Genomic DNA, 20,850 nt, shown 5'->3' with positions numbered 1-20,850 from the left:
AACACTTCCGCACATGCGTAATACAATAGTGGTAATGTTCTTAACTGTTATATGGGAATGTAAATATGTTTGCAAATTGTTTTTGTTACATGTTATTCTGTGTTCTGAATACTTTTATTTTAATAAATGTTGCTTACTGCAAGTTATGAGTGATTCTTTTATGACTTCATTGCTTTCAGGCTTAGCTTAAGGTATTTTTGCGCCCAACATCACAAAATGCGTCTGAATAAACATCGCCGGACAGCAAATAGAGACTCGGACATTGCTTAGAAAATATTTTTCAAGTGATGTTGGGGGCACAAACATATACACACATACATACATATATGAAAGATGCAAGTGACCTTTAAATTTTGGGGGGAAAATGCGGATTATACTAGAGGATTTACGGTATGTAGTAAGAATTTGCTTCCCAAACATGTTTTCCAGTTCAGTCCCACAAGTGTCTTCTACTATAGCCCCAGGCTAACCAAAGCCTTGTGAGTAAATTTGGCTGACAGAAACCTGTTGTATATATGTATATAAGTGCATGTGTTTATGTTACTTCCTCCTTGGCTTGATACTACTTGATAGTTGTAAGCAAGTGTCATCATCAGGGAAGCAGTATCTTAAGTTTCCAGTCTTCCAAGATATGTCTCATTATGGAGAAACATTACCTTACTTAGAAAGAGATGAAGGTTGGCAACAGGAAAAGCATCCAACCATAGAAAAATCTGCCTCAACAAATTCTGTCCAACTGAGAAGAGCATGGAAAAGTGGATGTTGAATGATGAAGAAACATACATTCATCCAAATGTCTGAAAATAATCTGCAGCAATTCCCTTCTCGACTATTTTGGATAAAAGAATATTCCAACAGGAAAGAGAAAAATACATATTCCTCGTGATTTTCTAATTTTACAGCACATTCACAAAGAGAAAACTGGGTACACAGCGACATCAACAGAGCAGCATTTTCAACAAAATCAGATTCATCTTAATCTCTCTTACCAATGGAATCATTTGCTACTCTTCACTGCAGAAGCAATCTGCAATGACTGTACATGTTCCTCGTTATTTTCTAATTTTACAGCACATTCACAAAAACAAAACTGGGTACAGAGGGGCTTTCTCCATCCGGGTTGCGGATCCGTGGAATAAGCTGCCGGACAAGATAGTGAAGATGCCGACGACCGCTCGGTTCAAAGCCTCTCTTGACCAGAAATGGCCTGAACTCTTTGCATGAACACCCCTGTACATAACTCCATGTCCCCCTACATGGCCTTGCTTTTTGAGCCAAAAAATTAACTTAACTATCAACAGAGCAGCATTTTCAACAAAATCAGATTCATCTTAATCTTTCTTACCAATGAAATCACTCGCTACTCTTCACTGCAGAAGCAATCTGCAATGAGATGCACATATACAAACAGCTAGATAAAACTTAATATAAAGCACACATTGAAAAAATTACAAGAACAATAATGATGATTTCAGTTTGCAAGTAGATAATAATAACAGTTTTCCTATATTATATTCCATAGTAAGAATGGTTTGTGTACTTCATACAAGATAAATCAGCTCAAGGGAATTCTTTTCTGTGCAAAAGGTTTTGAACTTTATTTATATTAACCAGGAAAATAATTAAAAATATTAGCATTTGTCATCATCATCATCATTCAGTTCCTATGTTTCATACTGTCATGGGTTTGGACAGTTTGACAAGATTGCATTGTGCTCCAGTGTCTACTTTGGTACAGTTTCTACAGCTGGATGCTCTTTCTAATACTAACTACTTTACAATGTATACTGGGTACATTTTTTTCATATCACTGGCAGTAATGAGGTGGCCATGCTGCTCGCAAGACTACAATGGAGGAGGGAACAGCATTTGAGATGAGAGCACAAAGTACGAGAGGAGAGAAGGGAGTAGGTTCTTGTAAAGGAGCAGCATGGCTACTCACCTTTAGGAGAGAGAATGAGAACAGTCAGTAGGAACTGCAAGTACCAGGTGTCTCCTCAAGGTAGGAGGTGAATAGAAGAGTACTGGGACTGTGGAACTAGGGGTCCAAGTGGGGTTAGGGTTAGCAGGGCTGTATGGGGAAGGAGATTTTGCACTCAAAATATAATAGATGAGAAATATTTCTACTCCATTTCTTTCTTGTGATTGTTACGTCAAAGCAGGTGAAATATTCTTTTCACTCAAAATTCAGCAAATGTGACCACTTGACTGCTATTATTAAACATGCTGAAGAATATTTTGATAGATGACGTTAGGAAGGGCATCCAGCTGTAGAAACTCTGCTAGATCAGATTGGAGCCTGGTGCGGCCATTTGGTTCGCCAGTCCTCGGTCAAATCGTCCAACCCATGCTAGCATGGAAAGCGGACGTTGAATATGATGATGATGATGGTGGAAAGTGTGTGGAATCACATACGTGTGTGTGTGTGTTATGCATCTTTTTTGCATTTGTCTCCCACCACTATGCCCCCTGTAACTTAGCAGTTTGGCAAAAGAGAGAAAACAAGTACCAGACTTTGAAAACAAAAAGTATTGGGGTTGATTTGTTCAACTAAAACCCCTCAAGGTAGGGCCCCAGCTTGACCGTAATCCAATGATTGAAAAAGATAAAAGATGGCATTCTAATAATTCTTCCTATAATCCTTTCAGGATGTACCATTTTAAATCTTACATTTAAGATTTCCTGCAAAGCCACAGCCCAATAAAGGAGCTTCAATGCAGTCGCTCACAATACTAGAAATAACAACCAAATCTCCCAGAAATCAAATATGTCCCCTACCGCCAAAGGACACACTGACCAATGCAGTTCCTGATGTGGAAAGAAGAAAAAAAACAGAATGGTCACAGCTAAAACGCCTTTCATTATAGGTGTACGAGAACAAGGTTAGGTAAGGGTTACAAAGACAACTGGTGTAATAAACTAGTGACAACATGCTGTTTTAGGAATTATGTAACTGCTAAAACACTATCTTTAACGTTTGGACAATATTGTGTGTGTAAGTGCGCGTGCGCGCGTGTAAACGCACCAATAGAAATACAAAGGAAAACATTTTGAGACGTATACTACCATAAACCTACAACCAAGCAACGTAGATACCCAAAAGTAGAGCGCGCGTGTACGCATGCGCATGCACAGACGAATCCAATGGAATTAAATCGCACAGACACGCACAATAAATGGAGTCAACGAGCAGGGTCGTAAGTGATTGCACGAGTTACTAGAAATAGCAGCAAAATTACTCAAGCCCCCATCCTACCACTTTTAAAAAAAGTAAGAGGTAGACATTGGACGACTGAAAAAGCATTAATTAGACCACAAGGCCAGCCCCATCAGGGCTAACCTCGCGCTAAAACAAAACAAATTACTCTGATTTAATCAAAACAAGCATACGTACACATTCAACACACATTTTTGAGTAAACGCATACATTAAATCATTTCGTTGTTTTTAAAAGCTGTACAAATATACATAACATTTTTTAAATGAAAGTATATTACACGTTTAAAAATGATATAATTTAATTTCACATGAATTTATTAGTCCGGTATACCTTACAGGAACTTGAATTTAAAATTAAAAAAATCGATATGGTGATCATTATCATCGCAATGATTAAATCACGACCTGCTAATAATAGCAGCCGAATACCCTTTAATTATAGTTTTAAGTAAAGGATTCATTGCATTTCTCAAGCACTGGCCAGGAGCTAGTAGTAACACTGTCTTAAAATAGAGCTCATGGATGGAGCGCTTTTGGGTTTATTAATTTGTTATTTTCGTTAATTATGTTATCATTATAAAATGTATTCGAAATCTTTTTTAAAAAATTATATTTAATTTCAGAGAAAGGAAAATAATTTCTAACGTACATAGAAAATACAACCTTATATGAAAGTCAAAAGGGGTGAGAGCGGCAAGAATTAAAAAGGACAGGGAAAGAAGAAGCAGAATAAGAGGGAGATGAAGGAAAACAACGAGGAAAGAAAGAGGAAAATAGTGAGAAAAGCAGAAGAAATCATCGTAAAGAAAGGGAGACGAAGGAAAAAGGAAGAGAAAATAAGAGACTGGGGAGAAATGCAAGAACTGAAGAGAACATGCGATGGGGGTGGAATAGAAATGGAAAAATGAATTAAGAGAAAGAACACAGAAAGAAATTATTTATGAGTGTTGTTATAATAACGTTAGCATATCGATGTTATACAGACGTCTCTCTTGTTCTTGCAGTCAATGAAAGAAATATTGATTACTATCAATAATAATATTTCCAGATAAAGAAAAAAAAGAGAAATTGGAAGAATGAAGAAAGTGAAAAGGAAAAGAACAGAAAGAAAGAGAAAAGTTGCGAATTTCTAACTTAACCCTTTTGATACCAACTCGCCCAAGACGACACCCTGGATTTATGATGCGAAATTCTTTGTTTTAATATGGTTTTAAATTAAAACCTTCTATCAAAATTGCGTGTTAATTTTTGTTCCAAACACCGCATAACAAAGACAAAGTTATTTTATTAAATCTATTGTTTTTTAAAAAAATAATTGAAATATGGTAACAAAAGGCTTAACAAAATCATATTACAGGTTTTCCGGTTTCTTTTTTTTTTTTTCTTCGTTAGAACTGTTGTAAAGAATTGTTTTTGTTTAACAAAAATCCATACAGTAACAGAAGGCTAGAATTTCCTTTTTTTTTTCTTAGTAAAGTACCCCATTCTCACATCATTCAAGACCTGAATGGAAGATGGAGAGAGAAAGCCAAAGGCAACTTTAAAATGCAACAGGAGGTGGAGTCGGTGGTATCGCCTAAACCAGCAGCAGTGGTAATTGCATTAGTTAATAGTAATAATAATACTGCTACTAAAAGTAGAAATAAATAGTAGTGGTTAGTAACGGAAGTAGTTAGAACTAATCGAAAAATTTATATTAGCAGGTTGTTTTTTGTTTTGATTGTTTTTTTTTTCTTGGTGGTTCTAATAGTAGCAAGTATATTTGTTTTCTTTCTAAATAGGCGTGAAGTCTCGCATTCTTAGATGAGAGGAAAATGGCAAAATTGTAGCATTCGGCGATTTGCCAAAAGGCTTCTCTGACTGAAGACAGGTTTTGACTAGGATTAGCAAAAGCTGGATCGCAGAGTCGTCAAGTTTACTGCTGCACAACCAACACGCAAAATAAGGATTTCTTCTCAATGTTGCATTAAAGCCTTTTATTTTATTGGCTTTTGCTTCATATATATATAGATATATACATATATTAGGTGATGTGGTGCAGCAGGGCTTATCGAGACTTAATACATTGCTGACGGTAAATTTAAACAGTTAAAATGAAATTTAACAGGAGAAAAAAAATGACACCTTAACCTTAGTCACGGGTTTCTAAAAACCATAAAATCAGTGATACATGTAACCCTAGTTTCAAAAATGCATATTCTACAATGTAGAATCGTAATTATTAAGCATTAATTTCAAACATTAAAAAAAATATATCAGAATAAATACTAATCTGTAATGTTGGGCGATCTTTTACTAATAAGCGGTTTATTATGATTTTTTAAAAAGTCTTCATACGTTTTCCGAAACACTTTAAGGAGGTATGTATACGCCGATTCAAGCAAACTTCAGTGTTCTGTTGTCATTTACACAAGAAAACAAATAAAATGACACCTTAGAATATCTAAGGTGACTCGGATGAAAATATTAAAAGCTCGGGCCTAATGAGGCGTGAATAAATCGTTCATGCAAGAAAAGCGCAATTATTTCTCTTGAGCATACAAGCACAATGCAGCGATCCAGAAATAATTCCTGTTATCGTTATCATCATTAATTATTTCGATATAACAAACTTTAAAAATATAAACAATTACAGCTAATATTAACATGTAGAGATTCCTAAATTATTATAAAGGATTTTGTGCATATTTATTTGGTTAATTATAACAATAAACAACTATTGTGAAGGATCTGTTAATTGATACCGAAACCCTTAATTCCATATAACGAAATTTTAAAAAAAAAAAAGCAAACATCTTAATGACAAATAACTGCTAATCAGACCACAACAATAACAACGATAAAATGAAATGATAAAAATAAGAATAATAATAAAATGTCTGTGAACCTCGGCAGCGTGGCAGACGACTTCGAATCGCGACATAGACAATCCAGGCAAGCAAACCATTCTTATCTACCTAAATCGGCTGCTTTTTGCAATGCTGGTTCTGATTTGTAAAATGGGCGAAAAAGCAGTGGCAAGTGATGCAACAGTTAAAAGGAGACTGCATAGTAGTTTTATAATATTCAGTGATGAAACCTCCAGCATCACCATCACCCATCCACCTTCTCTGTCTGTCTCTGTCTCTCTCTCTCTCTCTCTCTCTCGTCACGTCGCCTGAGAGAAAGGATGAAGAAATGCACAGGCACGCGCACAGAAGCGCGCGCACACATACAAACACACGCTTACAAAGAAACAGACTGATATCCATCCGCCCTTCCATCATCACAATCACAACCAGCAGCTTCAAACAAACACTCCGTCGCCAAAGAGAAAGAAGGCACGTATGTGCGCGTGCGTGCGTGTGCGCGCTCTCACACACACACACACACACAACCATATTACATACACATGCACATTACACATAGATGCAAACGTGCACACATATCCTTACACACGCTTAAACACATAACTAAACCCAAAGCTTAATTGTGAGCGTTAAATCTTAAACACACGCACTTACACTATATATTTATCTACTATCAAAGTGTAAAAGCTTTATTTAAGTCCCCAATGCCTGTTGCAAGGAAATGCATGACCAACATAACTTCCCACTGTGCATTTACCAATAAATAGCTCAAATAGTTTCAAGTATATCATCATACGAAGGATTATTATCGAATTTACATTATTACTATTAGTCGTAGTATTGAAATTATTTTTATTATGTATGCGTTTCGTGCACTCATATATACACACACATGCACAGTTATTTGTATAGTATTGTTTTTAAAATAAACCGCGTTTTTTTTTCAGAGGTGGGGGGGAGTTTGTGAGTATGTCTTCGTTTGTCCTTGTGGCAGCTAAAGGATTTATTAGCATCATCATTATTGCCAACATCATGATCATTATTGTATAGTGCGAACTACTTAACGTGCAGCCATCACCTCTTGCACCACACAACCGCCTACTCTTCTCTCTCTATCTCTCTCCATGTAATAGTTTTTTTGCTTTTTTTTTTTAAACCTATTGAAATCTCATCGATCACATAAATATCGACAGAAAGTAAAAAGACTGAAAGAGAGAGAGAGGAGAAGAAATGTTAGTTGCAAACCGTTTTCCTCTAAAAAGGTGGAAGAAATACAGACGGAAGAAGATAAAGGAAAGAGAAAAAAAATCCTTAATATCTACATCAGCTGAAGCAGTACATTCGTACGAACAGATATCAGATATATGCTATGAATGAGTGAATGAAAAACTACACCTAAAGCGGCAATGGGTTAATTTGGAATATATATTTTTCCTCCTTCTTCTTTCCTTCAGATTCTTCAAATCATTGAAAATAAAAACGAGTAATCTTTAATAATTTATCCTAATGATTTAAAGAGAGAAACAAGGATAGAAAGAGAGGAGTAGAGAAATGAGGAGAAAGATAATGAAAGGAAAGACAGGCAAAAAGGGAGGACGAAGTAAAATGAAAAAAGAAAAGAAAATGAAAAGAGAGAAGGCGAAAAAGATGATGCGAACAACAGAGAAATTAGCAAAGGGAAAAAATGAAAGAGAAAAGGGAGGAAGAAAGCCAAACAGGAACAAGGGAAAATAAGTTATTGTTTAACCCCCAAATCAGCTTTGATCGACGAGGAGACAGATCTATGCTCAAAGGTTTCCAATCGTGGCAATCCCATTTTCTTTTCAGACAATATATTTAAGATTACATTTTTCCAATGTAACTTCCCCCTCTTTCAAAGATGACAGAATGTGTTTTGGGGAATATTCAGCTGCTGTTTCTGGCAGGTCGAGCGATCACACTTTGGAAAATGAAAAGACAGAAGGTGTGAAATGTAGAGAAAAGAATTAAAAGGTGAAGGGAATGTGATGAAGAGAAGAAAGAAATTGAGAGGAGAGTGGAGTCGGAAAAGGAGATAAAAAGAGAGAAATAGAGGAGTGAAATATGGAGAAAAAGCAAAGAGAAGTTGAAGAAAAAGAATGCAGGGGAAAAGTACAAAAAGGGGGTCTGTAAAAAGATGAAAATCTAAGGGAAAAGGAAATGAGAAATAGAAAGAAGGAATAAAAAGGACAATTGACAAAGGAAGAATAAAGAGAGTAGAGATCGAAGGACGATGGATAGGAAAGCGGAGGAGAGGACACAAGAGAGGAGGAGGGGTGAAAGAGACAGAAGAAGGAGGAGGTAGGAGGCGGCGGAGGAGGAGGGAAAGAGACAGAAGGATGAGGAGGAGGAGGTAAGAGGCACAAGAGGAGGAGGGGAGAAAGGAGATGGAACAAGAAGAGATAGTTGAAACAGACAGAAAAGTGGGTAGAAGAAAAGCGAAAGAATAAAATAAAAAAACATTTAGAGAAAGTGGCTGAAAAGGCAGAACGAAGACTAAAAGAGACATTTATATATTATATAGGAGTGAGAAAGAAAAATTAGAAAATTAGAACAGAAACGAATATGAAAAACCTGCAAGAAGAAAAAACAAAAGAAAGAAGGGGAGGTAGTCGTAGTCGCCTGTCTGCTAGAGTCTTTTGGAAGGAGGGAAACAAGTTTACTTTAGATGGGGAAATTGGTGTGCGACGATCTGTGCAGGTCAATGACTTATCGACATAGTTTTCAAACTGATGCACTATGCCAGGCATTAGTAATAGTATTATGCTGGTGATGTTTAGCCATAAGTCAGTCCTGATCGAGCAAAGGCATTTCCAAACATGACCATCTTGCCATTTTTGTATATCCCTGGCTGACGTTTGGTTTATCTTTTGCTGTTTTTTTAAGCGATTAGGGTTGCAATTTGAAATAAATTTGTCTGCTATTTTTAGCAAGTGAGCGCGCCACGGGTCAGCCCTGATTAGCATTCCAAACATGACCATCTCATTCTAATGTGTATATCATTGTCTAACGTGTTTTCTATTTAAACGGTTAGGGTTGCTATTTGAAATAGATTTGTCTGCTATTTTTAGCAAGTGAGCGCCACGGGTCAACCCTGATTAGCATTCCAAACATGACCATCTCGTTCTAATGTGTATATCATTGTCTAACGTGTTGTCTATTTAAACGGTTAGGGTTGCTATTTGAAATAATTTTGTCTGCTATTTCCAGCTGATCGAGCGACCGCATAGAAATTTCCCTCGTCGGCTCGAGTAATTAGCATTATTAATTAGTGTCAGCGGAATGCAGAATCGGTAAAGCTCCGGAGAAACCGTCTCGTTGTTTTGCGTTCAGAACTTAACAAGAGTCGGTTTCTTTCGTCCAACTGGACTCGTTTAGAATATGTTACCAGTCAAGTACTTGATTTAGCTATAAATGCCATTGTTATTTTTCCATATTAACAGCCGGAAATTAATAGTGAGATTAAAACCAACTGCTACACACGTCTAACGCATTATTGACACTGAACTCTTTCTATGAAAGGAACAAAGCCTGAAATTTCGGGAGAGGGGGTTAGTTGATTGCATCGATCAGAGTGATCAACTAGTACTTATTTCATCGACCTCGAAAGGATGAAAAGCAAAGTTGACGTCGGCAGAACTTGAACTCGAAACATAAAGCCGGAATAAATGTTGCTAAACATCTGGTCCGGCGCACTATAAAAATAATGATTTCAAATATTGGCACAAGGCCAGCAATTTCGAAAGAGGGTGTAAATCGATTACATCGACCCCAGTGCTCAGCTAGTACTTATTTTATCGATCCCCAAAGGATGAAAGGCAAAGTTGGCTTCAGCAGGATTTGAACTCAGAACATAAAATGCTAAGCATTCTGTCTGGCTTGCAAACGATTCTGCCAGCTTGCCACCTTAACAACAACACCACCGCCACCACTACCAAATCAATTTATCTGATTTATTTAAGCCTTTAGTAATAGTGTCTTTGGAGAGTTAAGGAAGGCAGTCAATCACTGATGAAGTCCTAACAGTATGGAAACTGGCTGGTTTCATTTTCCTGTCCGCGTTGATATTGTATATAGATATAAGGAAAGGTGGTTCCACACAATGTTAACCAAAATCTTTAGATATGCTCCATCCATCCATTTTTGCCACCCACCATTCCTAAGTGGCTCAATTGGAAAGAGTCTTCAGACACCATCATTACCGTTTCTTACTGGATTCCCAAATATGACCAAACTAAGACTATGGATATTATCCAGCCATCTTGCTCACGGTCTCCTGCCAGTCGGCTCAGCTTGAGAAATCTATTTTGCAATCCTTTCTTGTGGCATTCTAACCACCCAGCCCCATATTTTTTTTTTCACCACCCATATTCCAGGAGGGGAATGGCGGGTAGAGTCCTCAGTTATCTCCTCCAAAGAACAACCATCATTATACTTTCCTGTCAGATACCCAAGCATGACCCAACTGAAACCATAGATATTATACTCTACACAAGACAGCATTCAAGCAAACACATACCCTGATAATGTTTACAATTACCAAAAAGAAAATCCAGTACGAGTGTGCTCACTGTCATGCAAATTAGACAAATTAATCTCATGGGATACAACTTTGTACACACTATAAATAGATATAAAAATTAAATTGCTCTATAGACATGGCAAACCTAGAAACTACAGATTAACTCATTTTGTGCATAAAGTGATACAAAATACTGTAGTGTATCTACTTAGTTTACTTTCTGAAGGTAGTTGTATGCATATCAACACAAAATAATGGTATTCCTTACATTTCAGATATTATATAAATATATCAACATATATACACTCTTACATACGCAAATAAAACTATCAGAAATATAATGTCACAATAGGCAATATTTCTTTGTGCAAAGGATTTTTAGTAAAGAACTTAATGAATATAAAAACAGATAACGGACAGAGTCAATGACTATTGAAAAGGTAGCAAGACGCAACGAAAATTTTAGGAAAAATAAATAAGTAAATGAGTGGAAACTTTACTGGTGAGTGTGTTAGATAATAAGGCACTAAAAGAGAATGACTCTCTCCAGACACAACAGAATACAAAAAACTTTTCCAATTCAGAATATACATAATTAGTTTCAAAGATCTAAAAGCAACTGAAAAACACTGCAAAACAGAAGCATTGAAAAACACACACAACACACACACATATATATATATATATATATATATATCATCATCGTTTAGCGTCCGTTTTCCATGCTAGCATGGGTTGGACGGTTCTACTGGGGTCTGTGAAGCCAGAAGGCTTCATCAGGCCCAGTCAAATCTGGCAGTGTTTCTACGGCTGGATGCCCTTCCTAACGCCTATATATATATATATATATATATATATATATATATATATATATATATATATATATATATATATATAATATATATATATATATATATATATATATATATATATATAATATATATATATATAGAGAGAGAGAGAGAGAGAGAGAGAAGAGAGAGAGAGAGAGAGAGAGAGAGAGAGAGAGAGAAAACAAAACATGAGAGATTATTTACAAGATTTTCATCATTGTTTAGTGTCCATTTTTCCATGTTGGCATGGGTTGGACAGTCTGGCAACGGCCAGGATACACACCAGGTTCCATTGTCTGTTTTGGCAGGGTTTCCACAGATGGATGCCCTTGGGTGATTATCAATTACATATTTGTAACAAGTTACAGGCACAGGCATGACTGTGTGGTTAATAAGCTCGCTTTGCAACCCTGAGGTTTCAGGTTCGGTCCCACTGAGCAGTACCTTGGGCGGACCAACGCCTTGTGATTGATTTTGATAGATGGAGAGTGAGGAAGCTCATCATATATATACATGGCATGTGTGCTTTTGTGTTTGTTTCCCTAACCATTTGACAACCTGGTGATTTATTTACATCCCCATGTCTTACCAGTTCAGCAAAACAGACCAATAAAATACCTTTTGTTACTATACCTCTCTTTTACTTGTTTCAGTCATTGACAGTGGCCATGCTGGAGCACCGCCTTTAGTCGAGCAAATTGGCCCCAGGACTTATTCTTTGTAAGCCTAGTACTTATTCTGTCGGCCTCTTTTGTCAAACCGCTAAGTTACAGGGACGTAAACAAACCAGCATCGGTTGCCAAGCGATGTTGGGGGCAAACACAGACACATAAACATATACACACACACATACATATATACGACAGGCTTCTTTCAGTTTCCGTCGACCAAATCCACTCACAAGGCATTGGTCGGCCTGAGACTATATAGTAGAAGACACTTGCCCAAGGTGCCACACAGTCACACAGTGGGACTGAACCCGGAATCATGTGGTTGGTAAGCAAGCTACTTACCACACAGCCACTCCTGTGCCTATATCAATGCTGATATTTCTAATGAAAATCATGAGTATTCAGTTGTTTAATCAGCCAAACTATCAGCCCAACTAATGACTAACAATTATATTCAGGTTACACTGCAACACACCTAACATCATCTCATGGAAGACCAGTGTGCCACAACATACCGGCTGCAGCGCACTGCTTAAGAACAAGAAGCTTCTGTCATAAACTAGGCGTGGTCTCATATCCTACAGACCTGCACACTCTTAATGTAATTCTCCGGCAGAATAAGCATGAGACAGTGTACATGACAAGGCTGTAGCTTAAGTATTACAGGTACAATCCATCCAATAAGCCCCCAATCAGTTTCCATCAAACCAATTTCACTCACAAGGCATAGCATGACGATAAGCTACGGTAATGCTGCACAATGGGAATAAACCGGAGATCTCATGAGTACAAAACAAGCTTCTCAACGGCTGATTTCCAGAAGTTTTTTTTCCTTCACAACCTCTTCTATTATTTCCGCTGACAACAGTCAGACATCAGCAAGCTGTACTGTGCAGTGTTCTGGTTAGAAAGAGGCATAAGGCTACATGTCAGTATAGCAATATTCCTTATCTGAATCCTTAACTCCTGACAGAGTTGTAGGGTTGCAATCATGACAACATGTCTTGGACATTTTAAACTTGGTAGACTTCATCCCTCTCCAAGTTGACTACCGTTGATTTTCTCCAGAGAGAAAGCAAATGAAGGAGTGACATGCAGAAGGAAAAGAATCAACCGTATATAGGACTGCTATTTTATTGACCCTGAAATGGTAAAAAGCAAAGCCGGTCTGGAAAGAATGAAAGTCAGAGCTGACCTTGAAAGCATGAAAGGTAAAGCCGACCAAAGTATGATCTGAAAAAGTGCAGAGAGCTTGAACAAATACCACAAGGCAATCAACACTATCAAGTTTGCCAATTTGTAAGAAATGCTAACTAGATCACACCCAGCTCCCCCTTTAAGAAATTAGATTACACCTAGCTTTCTTCTTAAACAAACAAGATCACAGACCCAGCTTCCAATTTATAAACAAATACGAGTAAGTGTATTAAGCTGTATAAATTGTATATATAAGTGTGGGTGTTCAAATTGTATACCTAACATGTTTGTGTTCACGTTCTAAACTTATGTTAGTGTTGTTATTTAGTCCTAGATCAAGCTCTAATGGAGCAGACATTCCAAGACTGACCATCCCATAATGTAGTCTAGGACTACATCATATAAGGTCTCCTTCCAACTGTTTTACACTTTTGATACCAACCCACCCAAGACCCATCCTTAGTTTATAGCAGAAACTTCTTGTTCATACATCTGCTTAATAATGACAAAATTATTTTATTAAATACTTCATTATTTCCAAAACATTTGAGCAGAAACATGCTAATAAAAAGGTCAAGATATGAGATATAGTTCAATACAAGAGAAAATTTAACTTGCTATTTCTAGCAGATCAAGTAAACACCTAGAGACCCCTTAGTTGGCTTCGTTTACATTTCAGCTGTTCACAAAGACAAGATGACTCCAATAAGTAAGTAGCACTAACCACAAAAATTCCAGTATTATTTTGAAAACTCCTCCACATCGTTTGCATTTTTTTTTTCAACAAATTTGTTCTGATTTCTGAGTATTTTTGCTTGTTTGTTTTGTTTATTTCATTAAATTTTTTTTTTACCCCTTTCCATCGAAAAATTTGTCACCGTAATAATGGTTTCTAATTTAAGCAGTAAGGCCCAGCAATTTTAAGAGAAGTGGGTTAACCCACTACCACCCACCCACCACCTCAGTACATTGTGTATTACTTTTATGTTGTCAACCCCCGAAAGGATGAGAAGCAAAGTGGACTTCAGTGGAATTTTAACCTACAACGTAAAGAAACGAGAATGTTAACCACGTTAATAAAAAACGGAGAAGCAGCGCGGGGTGTGTGAAGGAGAAACAAGTGGAACAAGTGGGCGGAAACAAATTCGCAATCTGATGTTTCAAACATCCGGGGATGAAAAAAAAAATCAAAGCAGGTTAAAAGTGGAAAAATTACAAAAAGGGATAGGAGTAAAAATTGAAATTTTGGAAGACCTTTTTCTTTTCTTTTCTTTTTTTTTTTCTAAGAAATCTTCCGACTTTTTGGGGTGGGGGAGAAAAGGTAAAAGTTGTTTCGAACTCCAGAAACATGTTAAATTACTTCCAGTGATACAAAATCAATGGCAAATTTTTCTATAATATTTTCCGGCTATTGTACAACTATGCTGGTAACGTTTTAATGATTCTTAACACTGTATCAACAGCCTTATTTTTTTTATATCGAAAAAAAAGTGCATGTAGCTAGACTTGAACCCACAGTTCACCTGGTGAACGCAGTTACAATAGCTGCACCACAGCGCACTGAGCGCACTGTGAATTCTAAACGAAGCGGGGGGGGGAATCCTATAGGGCGGAATTTGGATCTTGTTAAATTTCTTTCAACTATTTCAAATATTCACCAGATTATTTTCAAAAAAAAATGTACTTTTTGCATGCTGATGCCGAAAATCGCATTCATTATTTCTAGAAATTAACAATAAAGAATGTTACACCAGTGAAGAAAATTTGGAAAACTTCAAATGGCTTGGAAGAAATTTTTCACAAGATCCTAATATTTATTTAAAGTCTTACATACGCGTAGACTGTAACTAAATAATATAGATTTTAACCAACTCCAGCGAATTATCTTAGTTCTTGTGCACTGGGTTAACATATACATGCGCGCGCATGTCTAAGAATGCGCGGGTTTTCTCAGCCGATTAAGGAACCAAACAATCGAAAGGAGAGAAGTCGGTGCTTCGTTTTCACAGCAACAACACTTAAAAGCTGCCGTTGTTGTTGATTAGTGCCAGGTCAACCATAACTGAAGCAAATCTATGATCAAAGACATTCCAGCAGTAACAAAATCACCTATCCACCCCCCCACCCCCCCTTTTTTTTTTTTGCAATATCTCTAATGTCCTTTCGTTAAGACTGTATAGAGATTTTGTTAAATTTCTATCAACCACTTGTATTTCAAATTTTTACCAGATCATTTTTTTTTAAACTCAGTTTTTGAAAATAAACTGAACTCGTAAGTTCTTTGACAATTTCAAAAGAAAAAAAAAACTGAACCCCATTTTCGGCAACAGCATGCAAAAACTACATCAGAATTACATTTTTTGAAAAACAACCTGGTGAAAATTTGAAAAATCCCAAATGGTTAAAAGAAATATAACAAGATACCAGTAGAGTGATTTGAAGGCGATTTAGCTGCTATTTTAAAAGATCAAAAGCCCTCCATAGAAATTCCACTGGTGGCTAAGAGAAGAAAAACCCTGAATTTTTATCAGAGGCAACAACAATACGCTGAAATACATCTATCGAACCAACAAGGGAACTTGTACGCGGTTTTCTTGGCTAGCGAGAAATAGCTAAATCCCCTTCAGGTCACACTCTTCCTTACATAAGCACAGGACACATTAGATATGTATGTAGTCTGATATAGTCCTAAAGTGAAGGGTTGGCCTAGTTCGATAACTAGCAGTTGGGAAATCAACTCCTCATTGATAAATAAGTTCTGATTAAAAGTGACTCGATGGAAAACACTATAACACCCAATATAAAAAAAAAAAAATTTAATGGACTTTAAAACATAACCTAGACAAAAAGTAAACACCACGAGCGCGTAGTTAAATCCACTTTGCTATCATTTGTTTCTGGTACTGACCCCCACAGCCTGGCAATTTTATACCGAAGCTTTATGGGTGATATTTTAAACAAATGAAAATCGTGTTAGATAGACAAAGTGCGCGCGGATTGCAGAATCGGGGAATGCCAATATATCCCAAGTTCAAATCCAGTTCAGGTCAGCTTTGCTTTTCCTTCTTCCGAGGTCGATGAAATAATTACCAGAGAAAAAGGCTGGAGTCGATATAATCGATAAAAAAAACTCTTACAGCAAGAGTGCAACCAATGATTGAAAATTTAATCTAAAATTATCGAACAAATAATCTGGAAAAATCTACAAGTCTAACAACAATCTAGAATATAGGAAGCAATATATAATTTACGGCGGAGGTAAAAAAAAAATACGTACATCAGCCGTTTTCGGCGTAACAAAATCCCTAACCCTAAACACCGGGTGTACGTATTCGTTACTTTCGCCTAATTTACATATTAATTACATATACTGTATAAGCTTGGCAAACGAGTCAATGAGGAAGTCTACGTGGCCGCTAGATTGTTAGAAATAGCAGCCAAATCTATACCGTCATAAGGGAGAACAGCGGACAATGTAGTCCTAGATATTATGCCTGAAAATAAAGACGAGATGGACACGGATGGAAAACCTTTTGATCATAACCAGTGATCGAAGCTGAACTAGGACTAAATGCAAACGAATTTAAAAAGCATATATATCTATATATGTGCAACAATTATTAATAGGATAGTTTTTCCTTTCTCTTGTCGAACGTAACTGAAGAAATACACTTTTTCAGATATCTTCACAGTTCCACAAGACAGAGTTGAACACTATTCCAAGCATACATAACTAACAATGTTACAAGTATTTCCTCATGTATGTACGTGTTTATGTTTTGCAAAGTGCGCACAAATCCACGACTGTGTAAAGTGACTAGTCGGTAAAGACAAAACACGAAAGGATTGCGATCGTATTTACTACGTATTGAAATAACCTGAAGTTTCTCTGTTTTTATACTTATCCTATAGTCGTAGATGCAAGCAGGCTAGCACACACACCCTGCAACAACAACCACAAAGCGGCTCTGGATCCAACCCTATAGCAAAACTGTTGTGCTTGAAGAGAGAAATCGTAACTTTCATATAGGGAAAGGGGAAATTTCATCCAACAAAATTTGGAGTTTAAAATCAGATGATGAGGATCAAAATCAACTTTGGCCTTAACTGAAATGAAAGATCGACAAATATCTTCATAGCAATATCTCTCTCTCTCCCTCTCTTTCTCTCTGTGCTATTGTTATTTTTTCAAAGAAAAATGTCTTTTTTGAAATTCACTGTTACATCTATTTGTGCTTGCTAAAATCATTGGTCTCTTTAACAAACACTTAACAAAAATTACTTTCGGTTACCCCACCCGTTCCTTATAACGTCTCAACAGTTGCCTGGAATTTCTTACTTCAAAGCACGTCAAAGATTCCTTTACACCAAAACTGTGGGACGGCAAGCATAACTGCAGTTAAAAAGTTCACTTTCTCCCTCGCGAGTTTCCAGATGTACAAAGCCCTAAACAACTGTCTTCTATAGCTTCGTGTTGATCAATAATCACGAGCGAATTTGGAAAGACAGTAGAGAAGCCTGTCATATGTGTGTGTGTATGCGTGTGTGAGAGAGAGAGAGAGGAGGGGGAGAGTAGCTTGAGTGTAACTGACATGACACGCCCACTGAACAAAAAATGAAAGTGTCAAAAATAAAAAATCTAACTTAGCAACTAAATAAAATAGGTACCCGATTGAAATAACCTTCAAGACCGAATCAATCACAAAATAACTATGCTCCAATGACAGAAATCAGTCCAAAAGTAAAAGATAAAGAAAAAAAAGCAGCAATAATACACAAATACAAGTTTGTTTCTCTACTATAGGCACAATGCCTACAACATTGCAGGAGGAGGCTAGTCTATTAGATTGACCAAAGTACTCAACTAGTTCTTATTTTATCGACCCTGAAACGATGAAAGGCAAAGTCAACCTCAGCGGATTCTGAACTCAGAATGTAAAGACAGAGTAAATGCCACTAAGCATTTTGTCCAATATGCAAACAATTCTGCCAACTCACTGACTTCACATTAAAACTTAATTGGTGAATTATATCTCTGTCCATTGTAATTATAAACAATATATTGTGAAGTGGGTCATGAGTTCAGTGTTCTTGACCATAATGGTGAATTAAGATACCTAAAACTTCATTGTCATCATTTAATGTCCACACTGTTTCAACCCTGTGCTTGAGGAGACCTATTGAGTCAAGTACATCAACATCAAAAATCAATGGAAATTGTAGTTGTGATACCTGTGCTAGTGGCATGTAAAAAGCACCATCTGAACATGGCCGATGCCAGTGCCACCTTGAGTAGCTTCCGTGCCAGTGGCACGTAAAAAGCACCAACCGATCATGGCCATTGCACCCACTTCACTCATGGAGTGGTTGGCATTAGGAAGGGCATCCAGCTGTAGAAACACTGCCAGATCAGACTGGGCCTGGTGCAGCCTCCTGGCTTCCCAGACCCCAGTCGAACCATCCAACCCATGCTAGCATGGAAAGCGGACATTAAACGATGATGATGATGAATGATGAATTAAGATTCCTAACACGTCATTGACATCATTTAATGTCCACATTTCCATGCTTGCATGATTCAAGCAGAATTTGCTGAGGGAAATTTTCTTCGGCCAGATACCTCGCCCGTTTACAAGCAAGGTGTGTTTTCCAGATGATCTCCACAGAGGACTGGAAGCATTCAGCTTCACTTATATGTCACTGATGCTCATCTACAACTATCGTGTGATGTCCAGACAAAAATAAACACACACACACACACACACATCATCATTTAATGTCTATTTTCCATGGGGGCATAGGTTCAATGGTTTGACAGGAGCTGCCTAACCAGGGGCCTGTGCCAAACTGTTGTCTGCTTTGGCATGGTTTCTATGGCTGGACACCCTTCCTAATGCCAACCACTTTAGCCAGACATGACCAGCTTCTTTCAGTTTCCATCTACCAAATCCACAAGTTTTGGTTAACTGGGTTATAATAGAAGACACTTGCCCAAGATGACATGCAGTGGGACCAAACCCATGAGTTTGTGGTTGGGAAGAAAGCTTCTTAACCACACAACCACATCTGCCCCAAACAGTTATTCTTTGAATAATGGCAGCTGATGATAACATAAATAGGAGGAAGTCTTATGTAGTCACCAATGGGCTCTACCAAGCTTCAGTATCAAGTGGCACTCCGTCAGTTACGACAAGAGTTTCAGTTGAACTGATCAATGGAACAACCGGTTCATGAAATTAATGTGCAAGTGGCTGAATACTCCACAGACACGCACACCTTAATATAGTCCTCAAGAAGATTCAGCATGACACAGAATGTGACAAAGCTGGCCTTTGAATTACAGGTGCAACTTATTTTTGTCAGCTGAGTGGACTGGAGCAACATGAAATAAGGTGCCTTGCTCAAGGACATAATTCACCACCAGAAATCAATCTTACAGTCATGAACTGATTACCCTAACCACTAAGACATGCACCTTCACTCAGTATCAAGTATTTGACAGGGATTCCCAATCTTCCTATCCAAAATTTCCTTTGTTACACAGATCAAAATCCATTATCCTTTCCATCCTTTGGTATTACCCACAAGAATGGGCAATATTAAATGGAATATTGAAGGGTATACTAAACATCAAAGCATGGACAATCTTTCTCAAGAAGCAAGCCACATCAGAAAAGACTAACCATCAGTATTTTGTCCATAACTACTATAAATGAAGTAAAGCCCCTTAATGTTTATGATTTCAGTCAAGAGAAAAGGACTGTGTCTATGACATTACAAGATTCTTCAAGACTGGCCAAATTGATACAGCTGATGTTTGGCTTGAGCAATTGCCCAGTGAGCAGAGCCCACTTTGAGAACCATCAGTGTAGAAGACGACCCAAATGCTTTATGTCCAAGAACTGCATATAAGCTATCTTGAAGCTGTTCGAGTACCTTATTTTCCAGCATACAAGTCAATACAGCAGAAACATGAAGTGTAAACATTCAAACACTGTCCCTATCTTTCCTAATCCTGCTACATTACACATGGGATTTTTGGTCCTAAAAACTCATCTTGATAAATAAGTTGACATACATTTTTATTTTTGCTATTAGTTTTGGTTAGGAAAATAATATGTATGCTAGAGAATTTAATAACTTATTTCTTTATTGCCCACAAGAGGCTAAACACAGAGGGGACAAACAAGAACAGATAAAGGGATTAAGTCAATTATATCGACCCCAGTGCGTAACTGGTAGTTAATTTATCGACCCCCAAAAGAATGGAAGGCAAAGTCGACGACCTTGGTGGAATTTGAACTCAGAACGTAAAGACAGACGAAATACCTATTTCTTTACTACCCACAAGGGGCTAAACACAGCGAGGACAAACAAGGACAGACAAAGGCATTAAGTCAATTATATCGACCCCAGTGCGTAACTGGTACTTATTTAATCGACCCCGAAAGGATGAAAGGCAAAGTCGACCTCGGCGGAATTTGAACTCAGAACGTAAAGACAGACGAAATACTGCTAGGCATTTCACCTGGCATGCTAAC

The 20,850-nt window shown here is 37.4% G+C and overlaps 1 protein-coding gene across 7 annotated transcripts in view; it reads right to left on the bottom strand.

Annotated features, from left to right (window-relative positions):
* The window catches only part of LOC115219031 (lethal(3)malignant brain tumor-like protein 3), a 112,102-nt gene that overhangs the window by 80,838 nt on the left and 10,414 nt on the right, over positions 1 to 20,850 (bottom strand). For 2 of the 7 annotated variants that reach the window (XM_029789076.2, XM_036509035.1), the window contains exon 1: positions 6,107 to 6,565. The exons of 2 other annotated variants lie outside the window; for them this stretch is intronic. The gene's annotated coding sequence lies outside the window, so the exon portion shown is untranslated. Of the gene's footprint in view, positions 1 to 6,106; positions 6,566 to 20,850 lie in introns of those variants that run through there. 3 more of the 7 variants (XM_029789074.2, XM_029789078.2, XM_029789077.2) reach the window with 3 other exon arrangements.

Source organism: Octopus sinensis, linkage group LG14 (genome assembly GCF_006345805.1).
Source record: "Octopus sinensis linkage group LG14, ASM634580v1, whole genome shotgun sequence".
Classification (NCBI taxonomy): Eukaryota; Metazoa; Mollusca; class Cephalopoda; order Octopoda; family Octopodidae; genus Octopus; species Octopus sinensis.
The sequence above is the reverse complement of the archived record's forward strand: the minus strand, read 5'-3'. Positions and strand labels throughout refer to the sequence as shown.